Source organism: Taurulus bubalis (genome assembly GCF_910589615.1).
Source record: "Taurulus bubalis genome assembly, chromosome: 2".
Classification (NCBI taxonomy): Eukaryota; Metazoa; Chordata; class Actinopteri; order Perciformes; family Cottidae; genus Taurulus; species Taurulus bubalis.
In genome coordinates this window covers 21,409,620-21,416,541 of record NC_136590.1, presented here as the reverse complement: position 1 = coordinate 21,416,541, position 6,922 = coordinate 21,409,620, and positions in this window count along the sequence as shown.

The following is a 6,922-nucleotide window of genomic DNA, read 5'->3' as shown; positions in this document are numbered from 1 at the left end:
GAAGGAAGTGGTTCAAGTCTTTCAACCGAAATGCAGAAGAGGAACTTTCTGGACAACGGCATGTCAAGATAGAGGAAGGAAGGAGAAGTAGTGTATATATATATATATATATATATATATATATATATATATATATATATATATATATATATATATATATATATATATGTATGTATTACTTCTCATTGTACATGTATATCCTTAGGGGTGAGACCTACATTTAGTGTCTGACAGTGTATTAGTGTATTTTTGTATTTCTTTACAAAGCATTACGGTCTTTCAAAAATACATCAATTTTCTAAGTATTTTCTAATTCCATCCATCCATCCATTATCAGCCGCTTATCCGGGGTCGGGCAGCAGGTTCAGCAGGCCGACCCAGGCTTCCCTCTCACCCGCAACACTTTCCAGCTCATTCTGGGGGATCCCGAGGCGTTCCAAGGCCAGCCGGGAGATATAATCCCTCCAGCGTGTCCTCGGTCTTCCCCGGGGTCTCCTACCAGTTGGACGTGCCTGGAAAACCTCTAATGGGAGGCGTCCAGGAGGCATCCTGACTAGATGCCCGAACCACCTCAGCTGACTCCTTTTGACACGAAGGAGCAGCGACTCGACTCCAAGCTCCCTCCTGATGTCCGAGCTCCTTACCCTATCTCTAAGGGTGAGCCCGGCCACCCTGCGGAGGAAGCTCATTTCGGCCGCTTGTATTTGAGATCTCGTTCTTTCGGTCACGACCCAGAGTTCGTGACCATAGGTGAGGGTTGGAACATAGACCGACCAGTAAATGGAGAGCTTCGCCTTCCGGCTCAGCTCCCTCTTCACCAGGACGGACCGGTACAGCGCCTGTTTTATTGCTGCAGCCGCACCGATCCGTCTGTCGATCTCCCGCTCCACCTTACCCTCACTCGTGAACAAGACCCCGAGATACTTGAACTCCTTCGCTTGGGGTAGGCAGTTTGTCCCCACCTGGAGGGAGCAATCCACCGGTTTCCGGCAGAGCACCATGGCCTCAGATTTGGAGGCGCTAACTCTCATCCCTGCCGTATTTTCTAATTATTATTTTATTATTTAAAAAATACATAAACTTGACACTTAATAACAATAAGTGTCAAGTATATAATAATAATAATAGCTCCCCTTTATCTTGTTTTTGGTCTTATTCTATATCCTCTAAATTACTTAATATTCCTGCAGAAAGAAGTGCATCCACTTCAGAAATATGAAGTTGTTGTTTGTTTTTTTTACATTTGAATTAGCCGTAGTAATAGTTATACATTATTTTGGTCTTTATTGAAAACGTATGGCAAAAGCATTCAGACATGTGAAGTCCACTCAGCTGATCCAGCTCTGTGTCCCTGAGGCCAGGTTACAGTTTAAGAAAGGATATATATTAATAGTTTTTATGTTTGTGTCGACACTTTGACAGCAACAGCTGTTCTTACCAAGGTTCACTAAAATGTATTGTGTAATGCTGCAGTTATGGATTCGCAAACAGATGTAAAATATTATGGCTTTATTTGAGCTAGTTCAACACTATTTAGTCTGATTGTTGGACATCGAAACAAAGACTCTACATTACACCTGCACTGTGTCGTCGCGGGACCTATATAGGTGCTTTTTTAGACATTTTAGTTAAACTGTGTAAAACATTACAATAATCATGAACAAATATATTGATGCTACACATTAAATTAAACAAGAGAACCTGGGCTACAATAATTAGTCAGCCATTTCAACACAACTCAAACACCAACTAAAATAATTATTAAAATATCATAGTCATAATTTTGTCATGAGTCAGCCCACTCTGCATGTTTCCAGAACTAGCATCCCGTAGCTTGGTGCTATCAGAAGAATCCAGATGGCAAGACAATTCCACACAGATTCCAAATCTATTCACCAAATCCCTCTGCTGCAAAGCATCACAGAGATTTGAACCAAAGACCACAGCAACATGAATCGCCGAGTCAGCAAATTAGGAAAAAATTAGGAAAAAATAGCAATTAGAAGAAAAAATGCCTTTCCCCCAGTAAATCCGCACTGATACAAGTTTATTGAACACCATAAGTGATATACAAGTGAAATATAAGGTTTGCTGCATGAAAAATGTCACAGATGCACGAAGATATGCGCAAATGTGCCCAAATGCACATTTTGGAAACCTCGCCTGAATTCTCTCTGCACTTTACCTCTCTGACTTTGTTCTGCTTCACTTTTTCAAAGTCAAACATTGCAGAGAGACTGTTCACATATTGTGCTATGATTTAGAAGAGCTTCAGAGCGTAGTAAAGCATCATTTCAAAGAGATAATCATCCTGAAAGTGTTTTTATTTATAGGCAGACCTGAAACTTCTATTTTTTCTGTGTTTCAATCTTTATTTACTCTTAGCCAGTAACATATATACTAATATAGCAACAAAAATAAAGCGTTACCTTTTGATTTCCCCAAAATCTGTGTCTTTATTAATCTCATTCAAATTAACAACATTTCTTTTGTCGTACCAAACAAGCCAAGATACTTTACTATCTTCATTTTTTTTAAACTAACCGGTAAAAAAACACAAGTATTGTGAGTTGGAGACTAGCAATCTTTTTTTTATTATCAATTAATGTGTTACATTTATTCAAATGAAAAAAACAGGTCCTCTTAAATAGCAGAATATGTTCATCACAATTTCCTAAAGCGCAAGGTGACAATCTCAGATTGCTTATTTGTCATATGTGATTCGGTTTCTGTCAATAGATTAATGGACTGATTGTTTTTGTGGATTCTGACCTTCAAAACAACAAGAAGTGTTGTTAAAGGAACATTTGAACCGATGTTGGCAGGCCCATAGAGATTACCCCCGCAGCCCCCGCACCACAGCCTCGCAGGGATAGGGGGCCTCGCGTGGCGAGTGGTTGTATGTAATTTACAACCACTCGCCGTGAGCTCCGTCAACTTTCCGCGGCGGAAGTAACGTTTCACAAAATCGTAACTATCCTTTAAAACAACGGATTTCAATAATAAACACATCTCCGTGACCGTGCGGCCATGTAGGAGTCGAACGGCGCCATCTGGATCCTTACCAGCCACCTATAAGTAACTTTAAATTCCGTCAACCGTCGGAGATTGTTTTATTTTACATATCTGGGTCCAGTATTTCCCCTGTCAAATGGACAATCTTTGATCCACCTCAGACGGCACATGCGCAGTCAACTGAAGAGAATGCACCCGGGCTGGCTTCTGGGAAATGTAGTTTTCTTATAGAACTTTGACGTTTTTCATTTTTGAACCGATTTACTCCGTTTTCCCCCTGAAAAGCCTTCAAATGACCCCAATACTTTGTTTTTTTTTGTGGTTTTCATTGCTTCTTCGTGTTCTGTAGGCTCTGTTCTTTCTAACAAGGGGTGTTATTAGTATGTGAGACCTTGGTAAGGGTCTGAAGCACACATTTTGAACATGTCGGAAACCGCTCGAAAAGCATTTTTCTGCCATTCTTAATTAGATCATGCTGGATGTTCATAGTTATGATCAAAATATGTTATGACATTTATTTTTTTTAAATATACATTTTCTTCACAAGAAAATTCTGAAAAAATTATATAAAATAATACTCAATAACTCATTTGTGGTTCATACGACTATTTGAAAACGTAATCTTGAGACGCTCCCCCAATACCGGGGGAATGGGTCTTCACAGTTTGCTATTTGACAGTTGACTGTTGCTATGTGAGCGATGCCTGGTTTGTGTACGTTCCAAACTTCCTTTGCTTCCCGATCTCTGTGGCCGTCAAAATAAAAGTCCCATTCACCGTTAACACTAAAATCATATTTATTGGCTTTTTGGTGAGAGAAGATCTGCATGCCATAACAGTGCCTGGACTACGGGAATAAATGATTGGCAAGGACTGTCTAGAAAAATAAAAGAGCACGAACACACTCGCTCACATATGGCAGCTTGTGTAGTGTATGACACATGGCAAGGACATCAAAGTATTGATGAGCAGATTTCCGCTGCAAAAGAAAGTCAACTTTTGGTCAGCGGTATTAACAAGAATTGTTGATGTTACGTTGACACTTGCATCATGCAATGTTGCATTCCGTGCAGATCGTGAGAAACTAGGAGAAATCAATAACAGAAACTTTTTATCCATTATGGAAGTTCTCGGCAGATATGACCCTATATTACAGAGGTTTATTTCCAGCGAAAGTAAAACGAAATACTTAAGCCCACAAATTCAAAATGAAATTATTTATATTATGGCACAGAAGGTTCAAAACGAGATAGTGAAAGAGGTCCACGACGCAGAATTTTATTCGGTAATAATGGACACAACTCAAGACATTTCCAAAGTAGATCAACTCAGCCAGGTGCTGCGCTATGTAACAATTTCCATGCAGTGCATGATCAATGCGTATCTGTTTTGGAGAAAGACATAGTTAACCTTTTAGAGAAGAAGGGTATTTCTGTCAATAAATGTCGAGGACAGGGATATGATGGTACAGCCACAATGAGTGGGGCGTACTCCGGGCTACAAAAACGCATCTCAGACAGAGAATGTAACGCCATCTATATTCACTGCGCTTCTCACAATTTAAACCTTGTCCTGAACGATGCATGCCAAAATGTAACAAAGGTAAAATATTTCTATGATTCTGTACAAAAACTCTATCTTTTTTTTCAGTGGTAGCATCAAAAGATGGGAACTCCTGGAGACAGAGTTCAAAGCAGGGCTTACACTTAAAGGGCTATGCCCGACGCGTTGGGCATCCCGGCATAATGCTGTGCGCTCTCTCCGCTTTCGCTTTAGCCTCTTAACGTTCTGCTGTCGCGCGGGCGCCCATTTCAACTATACACTATACATTCCGTTGTACACTGTACATCTATTTATAGTTCGGTATGAGTGCCATATGTTTCTGGAAACCTACGATTCTTGTGATTCCAGCTGTCCACTCAGTTTCAAGATCAGACCACCACAGCAGCTACAATCAATACTTTTGTCAGACAACAACAAACAAACAAGCGATTTGAAAATCAAGACAACTCACCGATGACGCCTCATATTGATCCATAAAACCATAATATTCCAACAAAAACGGCGTTGTTACGTCGTAAAGGTCCAATAAAAATAAATCCCATGAAAGATTTAGTCCAAAACACGTGATTACATCCATAAATATTCACCAACTGGCGTTGCATCATTCCATTGCAGCTGAACGTTATGAACGAAAGTAGTTTAATTTTTAGCAGAAAGTTATGTTTGCATGGGAGCACAGCTACAAACTCGCTATCAAAATGTCCGCCGAAATCTAACGGTTCCAAGGAGACCCCACTTGAACCAATAGGAGCTTCATGTCCTGACTGACAAGCTACATTACCCAACCAGAAGCGACGTTGAAGTTTAGGCTCAGCCTCTATTTTCTTACGTGGCTCACCTATGTCGCGTCGTACAGGTCAGATGTCAGGCGTTTCGGACAGCCTAAACAAAGATAGGCGGGAAGAGGGGGGGCAAATAATCCCAACAGCCTTCAATTTGATGAGAAGAGACAGCTGCTGTAGAGCTTCAGTGTAAATTAGCATAAAAATGCATTTATACTTCATTTTCTCTGTGTCAGCAATACTGATAGTATATATGAATAGTACCTCTATAAGTTTGCAAGACTATAAGCCTTTTTAATAGGTATATAGTATATATATCAGGAATATTTTCAGTCTCAAAATGGAAAAACGCCTAGACATTTCATTAGAAAAACATGTGTAAAATATTAATTTTCTGTGATATTATTATCAACTTTTTACTTAGACTAGAAAAGGCTTCAGGCTATGGTCCCATTGTGTTTTCCAGTCCATAAGTCCCATTTATAGTCATCTACAGGCATCTATTTACAAAGAAATGTTCAGACGGAAATAAAAACCTTATACTTTAGTGTGTTCAAACTCATATAACTCAGTGTCAGCAGCACTTAAAGTGATTCTGACTATTGAGGGAAAAAAGCTTCAGAATGTTACCTTTCAAAAGAGACCAAGACCATGCATTTACTCCACATAGTTCAAGTACAGCTTGCAATTTACTTTGGGTATACCTGGATAGGCGTTTTTCGTCAAATTTTACAGGAATGTTAAGAGGTTAAAGACGTGATGAAAGCACTGACGAAAATATGTTTATTGTCCAACACAGCATGGAGAATTTCGAGTTTGTCCTCCAAATAGTTATACAGGGTAAACTTCTCGAAACTGTAAATGTTGTTTCACAGAGCCTCCAGAAACAGAATGTGGATATTTTGCAGGCAAGCGAATATCTAGCCGGTGTATCACAGAGCCTTGCTGCATTCAGAGGGGAGTTTCAAAGCCATAAAGAAAGTGCCCAAGATCTTGTCCAGTCCTGGGGCATTTCTCCCACATTTCTTCAAAAACGCGCCAGGCGCACCAAGAGGCATTTCGATGAGTTATGCGAGGATGAGAGGCTGCTGGATCCCGAGGAACACTTTAAAGTGTCAGTGTTTTACCAGACTGTAGACATAGCCATTACACAGGTAGGTTCAGTGGAATGCAAGAGGTGGCAAGGAGGTTTGGGTTCCTACGCCCACGAGAACTCCTGTCAAAGTCAGACAATGATATGTACCAGTCAGCGAGTGCCCTCGCTGAGCAATACTCTGACGACTTATCCGCGGACTTCCCAGACCAGGTGCTCGCCTTAAGACAGGCGTTAGAGTTCGCCATCAGGGAAATAAAAAATGGCTCAATTTATGATTTAGCAAACACGCTAATAATAAAACACAACTCCATACTATCAAGTGTGCCTGATGTAGCCACGGCCATCAAATTATTTCTGACAATAGCCGTGACTGTCGCAAGCGCTGAAAGGTCATTTTCCAAGCTAAAACTGATCAAAACATATCTCAGAAGCTCCATGTCACAAGAGAGGCTGTCAGGTCTGGCCAT